The sequence below is a fragment of the Castor canadensis genome, chromosome 15 (assembly GCF_047511655.1).
Source record: "Castor canadensis chromosome 15, mCasCan1.hap1v2, whole genome shotgun sequence".
NCBI classification, from domain to species: domain Eukaryota; kingdom Metazoa; phylum Chordata; class Mammalia; order Rodentia; family Castoridae; genus Castor; species Castor canadensis.
Window position 1 is genome coordinate 62,729,077 of NC_133400.1, and position 17,335 is coordinate 62,746,411.

Here is a 17,335-nt window from a genome sequence, read left to right on the forward strand (position 1 = left end):
TCAAGGTCTTTTGTGTTTTCTTATGCATTTCAGGATTGACTTTTCTATTTTGCTGAAGAATGTCATTGGAATTTTGATAGGGATTGCGAAGACTATGTCAATTGCTTTTATTTGGATAACCTATCTACTGATGATAATGGGGTAGTAAAGTCTCCCATGACCACTGCGTTGGAGTTCATGTATAATTTTAGGTCCTTCAGGATATGTTTGATGAAATCGGGTGCATTGACATTGGGTACATATGGGTTCATAATTGTTATTTCCTTTTGGTCTATTTCCCCTTTTATTAGTATGGAGTGTCCTTTTTTATCTCGTTTGATCAATGTAGGTTTGAAGTCTACTTTGTCAGAGATGAGTATTGCTACTCCTGCCTGTTTTCAGGGGCCGTTGGCTTGGTAAATCTTCTTCCAGCCTTTCATCCTAAGCCTATGCTTATTTCTGTAGATGAGATGGGTCTCCTGTATGCAACAAGTTGTTGGATCTTCCTTTTTAATCCAGTTCATCAAATGGTGCCTTTTGAAGGGGGAATTTATTCCATTAACATTAAGTGTTAGTACTGATATGTATGTGGTGATTCCTGCCATTTAGTTGTCTTTGTTGTTTGAAGGTTTGATTGTGTGTACCTAAATTGAGGTTACTCTCTACTTTCTTGCTTTTTCTTTTCCTGTAGTTTGGTGCTGCCTGCCCTTTCATGGTTATGTTAGGTTTCACTTTCTGTGTACAGAATCCCTTGAAGAACCTTGTGTAGTGGTGGTTTGTGGTCACATATTGTTTTAGTTTCTGATTATCATGGAAGACTTCTATTGTTCCATCTATTTTGAATGATAGTTTTGTTGAGTACATCAATTGCTTTCGATAGTATGGCCATTTTTGCTGTGTTGAGTCTGCTTATCCATGAGTATTGGAGATCCTTCCATCTTCTGATGTCTAATTTGATTTCTTTCTTCAGTGGCTTACAGTTTTCATTAAAAAGATCTTTGGTTTCCTTTGTTAAATTTATTCCATGCTGCTTCATTGTTTTTGAGGCTATTGTAAGTAGGATTGTTTCCCTTATTTCTTTCTCAGTCTGTTTGTATATAGGAAGGCTACTGACATATGTATGTTAATTTTATATTCTATTAATTTGCCAAAAGAGTTTATAATTTCTAATACTTTTGTGCATAGTTTTTAGGGTCTGTTATATATAGGATCATGTCATCTGCAAATAGGGATACTTTGACTTCTACCTTTCCTATTTAAATCCCTTTTATTTCTTGTTCCTATCTTATTGCTCTGGCTAGGAATTCCAAAACTATATTGAATAAGAGCAGGGAAAGTGGGCATCCTTGTCTCATTCCTAACGTTGGTGGGACTGGTTTCAGTTGTTCTCCATTTAAGATAATGTTCAGTATAGAATTTTCATATGTAGCCTTCATTATGTTGAGGGACATTCTTTCTATTCCTAGTTTCTTCAGAGATTTTATCAAGAAAAGGTGCTGAATTTGGTCAAAAGCTTTTTCTGCATCAGTGGAGAGGATAATGTGGTTTTTAACTTTGCTTTTGTTTATATGCTGTGTTGTGTTTATAGATTTACATATGTTGAACCATCCTTGCATCCCTGGAGTGAAACCTACTTGGTTACGGTGTATGATCTTTTAGATATGTTGCTGAATTTTTTGCCAGTATTTTCTTAAGTATAATTGTATCTATATTCATTAAAGATATTGATTTGTAATTCTCTGTTTTGTTGCTTCTTTATTAGGTTTTTGAATGAGTGTAATGCTGGCTCCATAGAATGAGTGTGGTAGTGTTCCTTCCCTTTCTATTTCCTGGAAAAATTGGTATTATATTAGCTCTTCTTTAAAGGTTTGGTAACTTTCAGCCATTAATACATCAGGTCCTGTGTTCTTCTTTGTAGGGAGGCTCATTATTACTGCTTCGATTTCATTGTTTATAATAGATTTATTTAGGTGGTTAATATCTTCTTGGTTCAATTTTCCTTGGTTATATGCATCTAGAAATTTATCCAATTCATCTACATTTTCCAGTTTATTTAAATATAATTTTCAGTGTACTCTCTAATTCTTCACTGGAAGACATTAGTATTTGTGGTTATGTCCCCATTTTCACCTCTGATTTTATTAATTTGGTTCTTTCCTCTCCTCCATTTTGTCATGATATCTAGGGGTTTGCCAATCTTGTTAATATTTTCAAAGAACCAATTTTACAATTCATTGATTCTTTGTAGTTTTCTTGGTCTTGACAGAATTGATCTTGGTCCTGATATTTATACTTTCTCTCTGTGTGCTGGTTTGGGCTTTGGTTTGTTGTTGCTTTTTCTAGGAGCTTAAGGGGCATAATTAGGTGGTTTAATTGAAAAGTCTCTGTTTTTTAGTATCAAATATTTTTAAAGAATATGAGAAGACACAGAAACAAATAAATGAACTCATAGGAGCCCTAAATACATACCAAAGTGAAACAGAGAACATTATAAATAGAGATAAATGAATTAAAGACAAAAATTGACAATATTAAAGAGGAAACTACCCATGATATGGAAAACCTCAGAAAAAAGAACAAAAGAGAAACACAAAACACAATGGAAGGCAATTCCAGCATACTAGAAGAAGTGGAAGTCAGAATCTCAGAACTTGAAGATAAAACAGAAATTAATGGAAAAACACAAAAGCTATTAGTCAAACAACACAAGACCTGCAAAAGGATTTGTAAGAACTCACTGACTCCATCAAAAGACCAAACCTGAGAATCATGGACATTGAATAAGGAGAAGAGTTACTAGTAAAAAATATTTATAATATATTCAACAAAATAAGAAGAGAAAAATTCCAAAATCTAGAGAAAGCTATGCCCACTCAAGGACAGGAAGCCTCCAGGACTCCAGACAGACTTGACCAAAATAGAGCTACTCCACAATATATTATCATTAAAACAACAAGCACAGAGAATAGAGAAAGAATATTGAAGGCTGTAAGAGTGAAAACACAAATAACACACAAAGGTAAAACCATTAAGTTCACAGCAGATTTCACAACAGAAACCTTAAAAGCAAGAAAGGTACAGAGTGAGGTATTCGGGGCACTGAATGAAAATAACTTTAGCCCTAGAATACTCTAAACAGCAAAACTATCATTCAAAATAGATGGAGCAAAAAGTCTCCCACAGTGAGCAGAAACTAATACAATGTATGACCACAAGTCACCACTATGAAAGATTCTTCAAGGAATTCTGCATATAGAAAATGAAAGCAAATAAAACCATGAGAGGGCAGGCAGTAACCAAACAACTGGAGAAGAAAAGACAAGGAATCAGAGAGTAACATTAATTCAGCTGCACACAATCAAACCCTTACAACAAAAACAACTAAATGACAGGAATCACCACATACCTATCAATATTAACATGGACTTAACTTCCCTATCAAAAGGCACCATTTGGCAAACTGGATTTAAAAGGAAGATCCAACAATTTGCTGTTTACAGGAAACCCATAATATCAACAGAAACAAGCACTGGGTTAGGGTGAAAGGCTGGAAGAAACTTTACCAAGCCAATGGCACAAAAAATGACAGGAGTAGCAAAACTTATCTCGGACTTAGTAGATTTCAAACTTACATTGATCGAATGAGATAAAGAAGTACACTCCATACTAATGAAACTAGAAATAGAGCAAAATGAAATAATAATTATCAACCTATAAGCACCCAATGTTAGTGCACCCAACTTCATCAAACATACTCTGAAGGATCTAAAAGCATATATAGACTCCAACACAATGGTAGTGGAAAACTTTAATACCCTCTTATCACCAATAGATAGAGCATTCAAATAAAAGTCAATACAGAAATTGTAGAATTAATCACACCATAGATCAAATGGACCTACCTGAAGTCTACATAATATTTCATCTAACTTCCACACAATATACATTCTTCTCAGGAGCCCATGGAACATTCTCCAAAATTGATCATAACTTAGCACACAAAGCGAGACTCAGCAAATATAAGAAATTAGAAATAATCCCATAAATTATATCTAATCAAAATGCATTAAAATTAGAACTCAACAACAAAAACAATAGTTGAAAATATGCAAACAATTGGAAACTGAACAACACATTGCTCAATGATCAATGGGTCACTGATGAAATAGAAAAGGAAATTAAAAGGCTCCTGAAAGGTAACGAAAATGAAAACACCATCTACCGGAACCTATTGTTCACAGCAAAGGCAGTCTTAAGAGGAAAGTATATAGCCATGAGTGCATATACTAAAAGGACAGAAAGATCTCAAGTCAACGACCTAATGCTACATCTCAAACTCCCAGAAAAACAACAACAAGCAAAACCCAAAACAAGCAGGAGAAAAATAATTAAACTAAGGGCAAAAATTAATGAAATATAAACAAAAAAAAAGAATCGACAATCAAAAACACCACCAACAACATGTGTTGGCAAGGATGTGGGGAAAAAGGAACCCTAGTACTCTGCTGGTGATGCAAGCTGCTGAAAACACTTTGGAAAAAAATTTTGGAGTCTTCTTAAAGATCTAAACATAGACCTGCTGTATGATCCAGCAATCCCACTCCTGGGGATATACCCAAAGGAAAGCAACACAGGTTACTCCAGAGGCACCTGCACACCCATGTTAATTGCAGCACTCTTCACAGTAGTCAAGTTATGGAAACAACCAAGATGCCTCAGTACTGATGAATGGATCAAGAAAATGTGGTACTTGTACACAATGGAATTTTACTCAGCCATGAAGAAGAATGAAATCTTATCATTTGCAGTAAATGGATGGAACTGGAGAATATCATTCTGAGCGAGGTTAGCCAGGTTCAGAAGACCAAAAATCGTATGTTCTCCCTCATATGTAGAATTTAGATCTAGGGCAAATGCAGCAATGTGGTTGGATTTGGATGACATGACAAGGGGATCGCATATATGGGAGATATAGGAATAGGTAGAAAACCCAGAACATGAAAGTGTTTGATATCCCCACTCCAGAGGAACTAATACAGAAACCTTTAAAGTGACAAAGGTTAACATGAGAAGGGGTTCAGGAGCAAGTGTAAAGATCGGTTACCAATGAGCAAAGTATACACAAAAGCAATGCTAAGAATATTTCTGTATAGCTATCCTTAACTCAACTAGCAAGAATCCTTTGTCTTCCTTAGTATGTTTATGTCTTTTCTTCAACAAAATTGGAGAACAGTTTCTAACTGGAAGTGAGGGATGAGGGGAAGAAGGAGGCAAGGGGGAGAAATGACCCAAACAGTGTATGCACATGTGAATAAATGAATAATTAAAAACCAAGACAATCAATGAAACAAAAAGCTGCATTTTTGAAAAAATAAGCAAGATTGAGAGACCCCTGGAAAATCTGACAAAAATGAGGAGAAAAAAAATCCAAATCAGTAAAATCAGAAATGCAAAATGTGAAATAACAATAAACACCATAAATCAAGGGAATCATCAGAGACTACTCTGAGAACATATATTGCAATAAATTTGAAAATGTTAAAGAAATGGGCAAATTTCTAGATACTTATGACCATCCAAAATTGAACCAAGAGGACATTAATCACCTTAATGGATGTATAACACAAAATAAAATAGAAGCAGTAAGAAAGTCTTCCAAAAAAGAAAAGTTCAGGACCTCATGGATTTTCTGCTGAATTCCACCAGACCTTTAAAGAAGAACTAATAACAACTCTCCTTAAAGTGTTCCATGAAACAGAAAGGTAAGGAACACTAGAAAGGTAAGGAACACTGCCTAAGTCATTTTATGAAGCCAGTATCACACTCATCCCAAAACCAGACAAAGACATGTCCAAAAAGGAGAACTATAGGCCAATCTCCTTAATGAACATCAATGCAAAAATCCTAAATAAAATAATGGCAAACCAAATCTAACAACATATCAGAAAGATCAGTCAACTCGACCAAGTTGGCTTCAACCCAGGGATGCAGGGGTGGTTCAAAATATGCAAATGTGTAAATGTAATACAGCACATTAATAGAAGGAAAGACAAAAACAACTTGATCATCTCAATAGATGCAGTAAAGCCTTTGATAAGATCCAACACCACTTCAAGATAAAAAGCTTTTTTTTTCTTTTATTATTCATATGTGCATACAAGGCTTGGTTCATTTCTCCCCCCTGCCCCCAACCCCTCCCTTGCACCCACTCTGCCCCAAGAAAATTAGGAATAGAAGGAATGTACCTCAACATCATAAAGGCTATCTATGACAAAACTATAGCCAACATCAGACTGAATGGAAAAACACTGAAACCATTTCCCCATACACAGGAATGAGACAAGGGTGCCCACTTTCCCCACTTCTATTCAACATAGAACTGGAATTCCTAGACAGAGCAATTAGGTAAGAAAAAGAAATAAAAGGAATAAAAATAGGAAAAGAAATTGTCAAAATATCCTTATTTGCAGAAAACATGATCCTATATCTTAAAGACCTAAACAACTCTACCCCATATCTCCTAGACATCAAAAACAGCTACAGCAAGCTGGCAGGATACAAAATCAACTTACAAAAATCATTAGTTTTTCTATACAGCAACAACAAATAAATTCAGAAAAAATATATGGAAAAAATTCCATTTACAATAGCCTCAAAAAATTAAATACCTAGGAGTAAACTTAAGAAAGGCTGTGATTGACCTCTACAAGAAGAACTACAAACTCCTGAAGAAAGAGATCAAGGAAGACTACAGAAGGTGGAAGAATATCCCATGCTCATGAACTGGTAGAATCAACATAGTAAAAATGGCTATACTACCAAAAGCAATCTACAGGTTTAATGCAATTCCCATCAAAATCCCAATGACATGAATCACAGAGATTGAAAAATCTACCCTAAAGTTCATTTGGAAACACAAGAGACAGGAAATTCTCCACTGATACTCAGCAAAAAGAGCAATGCTGGAAGTATCACAATACCTGACTTCAAACTATATTACAAAGCAACAGCAATAAAAGCAGCATGGTACTGGCACAAAAACAGACATGAAGAACAGCGGAACAGAATAGAGGACACAGCTATGCCCACCTTGTTTTTGACAAAGCCTCAAAAGTATATAATGGAGAAAAAGACAGCCTCTTCAACAAATGTTGCTGGGAAAAGTGGTTATCTGCCTACAAAAACATGAAACTAGAACCATGTTAATCACCCTGTACTAGTATCAACTAAAAGGGATCAAGAACCAGACTAGAGGACACAGCAAAAGGACAGAGTGGGAGAAAATATTTCCCTGCTATACTTCAGACAAATGATTGATGATCAGAGTATACAGGGAGCTCAAAACACTAACTCCCCCTGCAATCAATGAACCAATAAAGAAATGCACAACTGAACTAAACAGAACTTTTTCAAAGAAGACATTCAAATGTCCAAAAAGCACAAGAAAAAATGCTCACCATCTCTGACCATAAAGGAAATGCATATCAAAACCACACTAAGATTCCACCTCACCCCTGTTAGAATAGTGATCATCAAAAACACCACCACCAACAGGTGTTGGTGAGGATGTGGGCAAAAAGGACCCTTCATACACCACTGGTGGAAATGCACGTTAGTGCAACCTCTATGTGAAACAATATGGAGACTTCTTAAAAAATTAAATGTAGATCTGCTGTATGATCCCACAATCCCACCACTAGGAATATACCCAAAGGAATGTGACTCAGGTTACTCCAGAGGCACCTGCACACCCATGTTTATCACAGCTCTATTCACAATTTCCAAGTTATGGAAACAGCCAAGATGCCCCACTACTGATGGATGGATTAAGAAAGTGTGGTATTTATATATAATGTAATTTTACTCAACCATGAAGAAGAATGAAATCTTTCCATTCACAAATAAATGTATGGAACCATAGAACATAATCTTGAGCAAGTTTAGCCAAGCTCAGAAGACAAAAAAATCATATTTTTTTTCTCTCTCATATGTGGACTTTAGATTTAGGGCAAATGCAGTAATGTATTTGGACTTGTATTTCTACTCTAAGGGTAGAGCACATAAGGAGTAATGGGGATAGGTAGGAAACCTAAAACTTGAAAGTGTTTGATGTCCCCACTGCAGAGGACCTAACACAGTAACCTTAAATTGACAGAGGTCAATGTGGGAAGGTGACTGGGAAGTAGTGAAGAAGTCAGATAATAATGAATCATTCAGGTTGGAATACATTTGTGCATGGAAGCAATACTAGGAATCTCTCTGTATAGCTATCCTTATCTCAAGTACAAAAATGCATGTCTTTCCTATTATTGCTTATGTCTTCTCTTCAACAAAATTGGAGAAAAGGGCAGAATCGGTTCTGCCTGGAAGTGAAATGGGTGATGGGGGAGGAGAAGGGAGTGGGGTGGGCAGGGGGGAGAAATATCCCACACAATGTATGCACATATGAATAAAAGAATATAGAAAAAAAGTAATGGAAATGAGAAGATTCAAACAGGAGGGGGAAATTGCATATTGTATTTGTGGTGAAAATTATACTGAGAGAGACACATTAAATATTTATAGAAAAAGACAAAGTGAGAATGGATGGTCAAACAAAAGAATAAACACTTTCAGAAAAGAAAGAAATACCTTAACCTGTTCATATTTTTTCCTTGTTGAGAAAAAAGGGTGGGTTCCCTCCTCCACAAAGCAAGTTTTTTTCTACAAATAAAAGGAGAAATGCACCAAAAGAAAATAACAATTATCAACCTATATGCACCCAACGTCAAACCACACAATTTCCTCAAACATACTCTGAAGAAACTAAACACATATATAAAGTCCCACTCAGTGATAGTGGGAGACCTTAATACTCCCCTATCACCAATAGATAGGTCATCCAAGCAAAAAATCAATAAAGAAATTCTAGAACTAAACCACACCATAGATCAAATGGACATAGCTGATGTCTACAGAATATTTCATCCAACTTCTGCACAATACACATTATTCTCAGCAGCCCATGGAACCCTCTCAAAATTGATATTATCTTAGGGCACAAAGCAAGCCTCAGCAAATATAAGAAAATAGAAATAATATCATGTATTCTATCTGGCCACAATGGATCAAAACTAGAAATCAATAACAAAAACAGCAGTAAAAAAAATGTAAAGAATTGGAAGCTGAACAACACATTGCTCAATGACGAATGGGTTATTGATGAAATAAAAGAGGAAATTAAAAGTTTCCTGGAAGTTAATGAAGATGAAAACTCGAACTACCAGAACCTATGGGACACAGCTAAAGCGGTCCTAAGAGGAAACTTTATAGCCAAGAGTGCATATATTAAAAGGAAAGAAAGATCTCAATCAATGACTTAATTCTACAGGTCAAACTCCTAGAAAAACAAGAACAATCAAATCCCAAAACAAGCTAAAGGAAAGAAATAATTAAAATAAGGGCTGAAATCAATGAAATAGAAACCAAAACTACCATACAAAAAATCAATGAAACAAAAAGCTGGTTCTTTAAAAAAATAAATAACATTAACAGACCCCTGACAAACCTGACTAAAATGAGGAGAGAAAAAACTCAAATCAGCAAAATCAGAAACACAAAAGGGGATATAACAACAAACACCACAGAAATCCAGGAAATCATCAGAGACTACCTTGAGAGCCTATACTCTACTGAATTTGAAAATCTTGAAGAAATAGACAGATTTCTAGTAACTTACAAATACCCAAAACTGAACCAAGAAGATAATAATCACATGAATAGATCTATAATACAAAAAGAAATTGAAGCAGCAATCAAGAGTCTCCCAAAAAAGAAAAGTCCAGGACCCGATGGATTCACTGCTGAATTTTATCAGACGTTTAAAGAAGAACTAATAACAACTCTCCTTAAACTGTTCCATGAAATAGAAAGGGAAGGAACACTGTCTAACTCATTCTATGAAGCCAATTTAACTCTCATCCCAAAACCAGAAAAAGACACTTCCAAAAAGGAGAATTATAGGACAATTTCCTTAACGAATATCAATTCAAAAATCCTTAATAAAATAAAATAATGGCAAACTGAATCTAACAACACATCAGAAAGATCATACACCATGACCAAGTCGGCTTAATCCCAGTGATGCAAGGATGGTTTAACATACATAAATCTATAAATGTAATACAGCACATCGATACAAGCAAAGACAAAAATGACTCGATCATCTCAATAGATGCAGAAAAAGCCTTCAACAAGATCCAACACCACTTCATGGTAAAAACTCTAAGAAAATGAGGAATAGAAGGAATGTACCTCAACATTGTAAAGGCTATTTATGACAAACCTACAACCAACATAATACTTAATGGTGAAAAACTGAAACCATTCCCCATAAAATCAGGAATGAGACAAGGGTGCCCACTCTCCCCACTTCTATTCAACATAGTACTGGAATTCCTAGTGAGAGGAATTAGGCAAGAAGAACAATAAAAGGAATAGAAATAGGTAAAGAAACTTTCAAAATATCCTTATTTGCAGATGACATGATCCTATACTTTAAAGACCCAAAAAAATCTCTACCCCAAAACTCTTAGACACTGTAAACAGCTACAGTAAGGTGGCAGGATACAAAATCAACCTACAAAAATCATTACCTTTTCTATACACCAACAATGAATCGACTGAGAAGGAATATAAGGAAACAATTCCATTCATAATAGCCTCAAAAAATCAAATATGTGGAGTAAATTTAACAAAATATGTGAATGACCTCTACAAGTGATTTACAAACTCCTGAACAAAGAGATGGAAGAAGATTACAGAAGATGGAAAGATGTCCAGTGCTCATGGATTGGTAGAATCAACATAGTAAAAATGGCTATACTATCAAAAGCAATCTACATGTTTCATGCAATTCCCATCAAAATCCCTGTGACTTTCATCACAGAGGTTGAAAAATTTACTCTACAGTTCATTTGGAAACACAAGAGACCATGAATAGCCAAGGCAATACTCAGCAAAAGAAGCAATGCTGGAGGTATCAAAATACCCGACTTCAAACTATATTACAAAGCAACAGCAATAAAAACAACATGGTACTGGCATAAAAACAGACATAAAGACCAGTGGAACAGAATAGAAGATCCAGATATGAATCCACACAACTATACCCACCTCATGTTTGACAAAGTTGCCAAAAACATACGTTGGAGAAAAGACAGCCTCTTCAACAAATGTTGCTGGGAAAAGTGGTTATCCATCTGCAAGAAACTGAAACTAGATCCATGTCTATCACCCTGTACTAGTATCAGTTCAAAATGGATCAAGGACCTAAATATCAGACCTGAAACTCTGAAGTTACTAAAGGAAGGAGCAGGAACCACTCTGGAAGTAAAAGGTGTAGGCAATGACTTCCTCAATAGGACACCAGCAGTCTAGCAACTATGAGAAAGGGTAGAGAAATGGGACTTCATAAAATTAAAAAGCTTCTGCACAAAAAAGAAATGGTCTCTAAACTGAAGAGTCCACCCACAGAGTGGGAGAAAATATTTGCCAGCTATATATCAGACAAGGGACTGATAACCAGAATATACAGGGAACTTAAGAAACTAAACTCTCCTAAAATCAATGAACCAATTAAGAAATGGGCAACTGAACTTAATAGAACTTTCTCAAAAGAAGAAATTCAAGTGGCAAAAATCACATGAAAAAATGCTCACCATCATTAGCCATAAAGGAAATGCAAATCAAAACCACATTAAGATACCCTGTTAGACTAGCCATCATCAAAAACACCACTAACAGCATGTGTTGGCAAGGATGTGGGGAAAAAGGAACCCTAATCCACTGCTGGTGGGAATGCAAGCTGGTATAACCACTATGGAAAAAAAATGGAGATTACTTAAAAATCTAAACATAGACCTGCCATATGATCCAGCAATCCCACTCTTGGTGATATACCCAAAGAAATAAAACATAGATTACTCCAGAGGCACCTGCACACCCATGTTTATTGTAGCGCTATTCACAATAGCCAAATTATGGAAACAACCAAGATGCCCCACTATTGATAAATGGATCAAGAAAATGTTGTACTTGTACACAATGGGATTTTACTCAGCCATGAAGAAGAATGAAATCTTATTTGCAGGTAAATGGATGGAAGTGGAGAACATCATTCTGAGCGAGGTTAGCCAGGCTCAGAAGACCAAAAATATTATGTTCTCCTTCATATGCGTACTTTAGATCTAGGACAAATGCAGCAATGTGGTTGGACTTGGATCACATGATAAGGGTAGAGCACATTTTGGTGATATAGAAGTAGACAGAAAATCCAAAACATGAAAGAGTTTGATATCCCCACACGAGAGGAAATAATACAGAAACTTTAAAGCAACAGAGGTTATAATAAGAATGGGATCAGTAACCAGGGTCAAGATCAGTTAGAGATGAATCAACATGGGTCATAACATGTGTACACGAAAGCAATGGTAGGAATATTTATGTATAGCTATCTTCAACTCAACTAGTTAAAACACTTTGTCTTCCTTATTAGGCTTGTCTCTTTTCTGCAACAAAACTAGTGATAAAGGACCTGCCTGGAATTGAGAGGGGAAGGGGGCAAAGGTTGGGAGAGCGGGGCAGGGGGGAGAAATGACCCAAATGATGTATGCACATGTGAATAAACAAAATAATAAAAAAAGGTGACAGGAGGGTTAATGTCTAATAGAATGGCCTCCATTTTGAAGGTGGTTCACTGAAGACTGCATCTCCCAGAGCAGGAGAATAACCCTTTTCACATGCTAGCAAAAGAGAAGGGAGCAAACTCATTTCTTAACTCTTATTTATGGCAGAATTAATCCATTCATGAGGACAGAGACCTTATGACTAAATTACCTCTTAAACACCCCACCTCTTAATACTATTAGAATCCCAATTACATTTTAATATGACCATTGCAAAGAAAAAGTCACACAATAGCACAGATGATCACCAAAATGAATAATCATAATGAAATTAGTGCAGTACATTTGTAATGAAATGAGTGTTGAGGAAAACAGTAAAGAAGAAATCAAAGAAGATAGATGGCATGTTAGAAATAGTCATCAAACACTTGTATCCCAAACACCAAAAGTAAAATCTCAAGTATGTGGCTCCAAAGAAAGGTGGTTAATTTAGAAAGGCACAGGATACCAGTAAAGAATAGAAAATATTGAACTTTAGACCTAATAAAAATGAGAAAACATTACTTAGGTATAGCTCAGAGAACTTACAGATCCTGGGTACTCCCAGCTCAATGGCAGCTACATTGTCAGGAAATTCTGATGAGTGATACCTGGCTCAATTAATCTCTGGACACACCAATGTATTTGTATGATGCAAGACACACCCGTTCTGGTCAATACTTTACAAACTGAGTGCCAGCCTAGCAGGCTAGGAGATACACAGTAAGCCTAAATGCAGGTGACCTTGTGCTAACTGGCACCTGAGACCACAACCAGGGTTGGACATAGGTACAGGGTCAACTGTAGAAGTGGGAAAACTCCATGCAGTGCTCAGTAACTTGCTTCATCCCTCGACCTATTACCATGCATATTTATACGGGAAGAGCTAGCCACATACCATGTTTTAAACAGAGCACCAGACCAATGAGCTAGACAATATACAATAAACCTCTATGCAAAACAGAAGTTGCTCCCTGTTAAAATGTGTCACCAATACAGGGAAGTGACCAGACCCAAGTAGGACCATAGGACTAGGCATAAATTGCAGAGTGCTCCCTGATGCACTAGCCATGCACATATGCTTCTCCAAACTCCTTTAGCTACATCCACATGTCCTGAGTTGCCTCACCCTCACCAGAACCATTGCATTGAATCATCATGGCCTCAAACCCAGAACATCCCAGGCCACTGGAATTGTTGCTACTGCATAGGAAAAGCATCATCTCCTGTTTAGGTACAGTACCTGACCAGAACTTTAACTGTCTACCTACTAAATTAACTAAGATGCACCCAAAGTGGGTATCAATGGCATTTCCAGGCTCAAAAGATAAATGGCAGTGTACACACTGGGGAACTACAGACAGAACTCTTAGGGCTAATTGCTAATCAATCAAGCTCAATGAATTTTCAAATGAATAAGTACAAATGACTAATGAGTTTTAGCATCTTTTTCTTCTTAGGCATCAATTTTTCCTTCTGATTTTAATGCTGACTCTCCCTGCCTTACCAACTAAACTAAATTTAAGCTTAGAAAAGGGTGGCATTAATTTGGAAAATATTTTTGGATGATCATATGGTCCTAAGCACTGTTGGCTACTTCATTCCAATGAAAAGTAATGTGATTCAGAAGCCTCCTTTCTTCATTTTTCTGAATCTGGATGAATTTTCAACATATTTATCAATTAGGGAAATCCAAAATCTAAACTATATTGAGATTCAAGCTATAATGACTATCATAAAAAAACAACAACAAATGTTATATTTTTGTTCACTTCTGGTAGGAAAGTAAATTAGTCCAGTCACTCTGAAAATCAGTATGGAGGTTCCTCAAAAAATATTTGTGTTTAAGCTTACTACAAAGAAACCTGTATTACCATGTTTATTGTGGCATGAGTCACAGCCACCAAAATATGGAATCATCCTACATGTCAATCAATGGATGAATTGATAGACATGTTGTATATCTACACAATGGAGTTTTAGACAGCCATTTATAAGAATGAAATTATGACTTACAGGAGAATGGATTGAACTGGAGATCATTGTGTAAATGACATAAAGCAGTACCACAAAGACAAAAATCACATTTTTTACTTTTGCAGAAGATGGGGTAAGACAAAACAAAACAAAAAGCCAAAAACATGATACTAAAAAGACTAATGGGGTGAGGGGGAGAAGGTTGAGGGAAGAGTGAAGTAAAGAAAGAGCAATAGAAGGTATGAACTAGTCTATATTCATATATAGAAATGTAATGAAATCCATTAGTTTGTATAGTTTTGTGCATGCCAATAAAAGAAAAAACAAGAAAAAAATAAACTAAACAGTGTGGGCATTAATTAAATTCTAGTAGTACACACAAAGGGAAACACACACCAAAAACGATCTTTAAAGATATATGTAAAGTCTTCTATTCCAATTATACAAATCATTAATGAATTTACTAGAAAAAACACTTATGCAAGCCAATCTAAATATCAAAAATACTTTACTCAACTAATGATGATGAATGTGTCATCATATGTGAAATAACTTATAATTTTAAAATATGAGAGGTGGAAATTAATTAAATGATCTTACAACAATTAGCCTCTTTGATGAATGAACAGGTTTTGGGAATGATGTGAGACACTAGGAATATCTAATGGGAAAGCCAGTTATTGCAACAATTTAGAAAAAAAAACACTTTGCAAATATCCAAATGTGATTATCTACTTTGTAGAGACAATAATCTCCATGCTGAGTATAAACTCCTTCCATTTCCATCAGAAGTGATAGAAGAGAATATTGTTTTATTTTTATTAAAAGTAAAATACCTAACAAATTTCATCAACATCATAAGTGCTCCATATTTTAATGTCAGAACACAAAGTATATAAAGATAGAGTTTTGACGATGAGTAAGTGATAACCCCCAAACATCATGATCGATCTTGAAGCACAATGATGAGAATAAAAACAAAACTGGAATTCAACAACTCTGAATTTTAAAAAGGTTTAAATGAGGACATTTATGCACAGATGGAATTTTTAAAACAGGGGAAATAATTCATATATAAGAGGAAATAATTGCAAAACAAAAAACATCCCCATACAGTAGTCACTGTGGGTGTGGGGTATTTGGGTGTGTGCGGGTGTACATAGATTATTGATAAAGGTAACAACATTGGCCTTCTTGATGACTTGAGCAAGTGAACAGAGTAGGGGATTTCCAGATCATTAGAGGAGACAGTCACAGTAGCATCAGACTGCAGAATAGGACATGCACAGTACTAATGATCAGGGAGAAGAGAACCAGTGGGACGCAGAAGTGGGATTTAATGATGACTGTGTACATCAAGGTGTGACAAATGGCCACATAACTGTCATAGGCCATTACTACAAGGAGACAAGTTTCTAAGTACAAGAACACACATATCACAGGTATAGATTAAAATTTTGGAACTTTGTTGTCAATATTGGTAAAGAAAATGACAAGTTATCCGAAAAGTAGTTAACTTGTGATATAAGGAATCTTTGTGATATTAATAAAAACTTTTAGTTCTTGTTACCCTGATGATTATAATTTTAGCTGAGTGAGGTGCTGCAATCATAAAGATATGTGAAAACAGTGCTGGGGAAAATACAAAAACCCTATTGTTCAGGAAAGACAGACTAGACAATACATCAACACATTAATAATGGCACACAATTTATTTCTGAAATGGCATTACAGTGAGCAAATGAATGGTAATTATTTTTTAAAGGTGCTAAGAAATAAAAGTGAACTTCTGTTTCACATCAAAGGCAAAAAATACATTTTAGGTAACTTCAAACTCAGATGCAAAAAACAAGAATACAAATCATCTTTCAAGGAAAGTAGAGATTTCAATATCAATACCTATGGAACACAGATAATGGGTAAAATAACAACAAATTAAGCCATGTTAACACTTAACATTTGTAGTTATCAACTGAATAATAAAAGCATACGCGAAAGGAGTCATGACATGTGCGTGTGTGTGTGTGTGTGTAATTCTGCATTCTGAATATATAAAACTTGTTATGAATTGTTTTTAAATTAATAATTAGCTCAGTGGAAATATCATGAATGTATAGACCACAAGAGTAAAAGCTGGGCCATTTCCATATTATCAATATGGCCCTCAACCTCTCAGAAAAACACATGGAAATTGGTCAAATGCTATTTTATTCCCATTACTCCAACAAAGTAAATGCAAATTTAGGGAGCGGGTATTGTGGGGTACAAGTAATATCTAATGGGAAGTTAAATTGAATCAAGAACTTAAGAATACACTGTAGAAATACTGAAACACAATAACCTACTCTGCTGCATCCAGTAATTTCACCCTGAGTAAAAATGCTAGCTTTTCTTTCCTGCAAAAGTCATAGAAAGTATCCAAATGGCTTTATTTACAGTAGCAGAAAAATACCTACCAAATTTCATCACCATCAGAAAAGCTTCTTATATTTAGTGTCATCATATATAATATGAAATTGTAGAATATTAAAATAAATGCATAACTGATGAATCCAACATCATTGCAGTTCTGAAGCATAATGATGAGAATAATAAGACATGGAGTTCACAAGTTTGGCCTTGACTTTACCCATGTTAAGAAATTAGCATATTACAATAACTTGTGTATGTGTTTT

General features: G+C 35.5%; 1 pseudogene; it reads left to right on the plus strand.

Moving 5' to 3' along the window:
- The window catches only part of LOC141417261 (integrin beta-1-like), a 725,909-nt pseudogene that overhangs the window by 591,096 nt on the left and 117,478 nt on the right, over positions 1 to 17,335 (plus strand).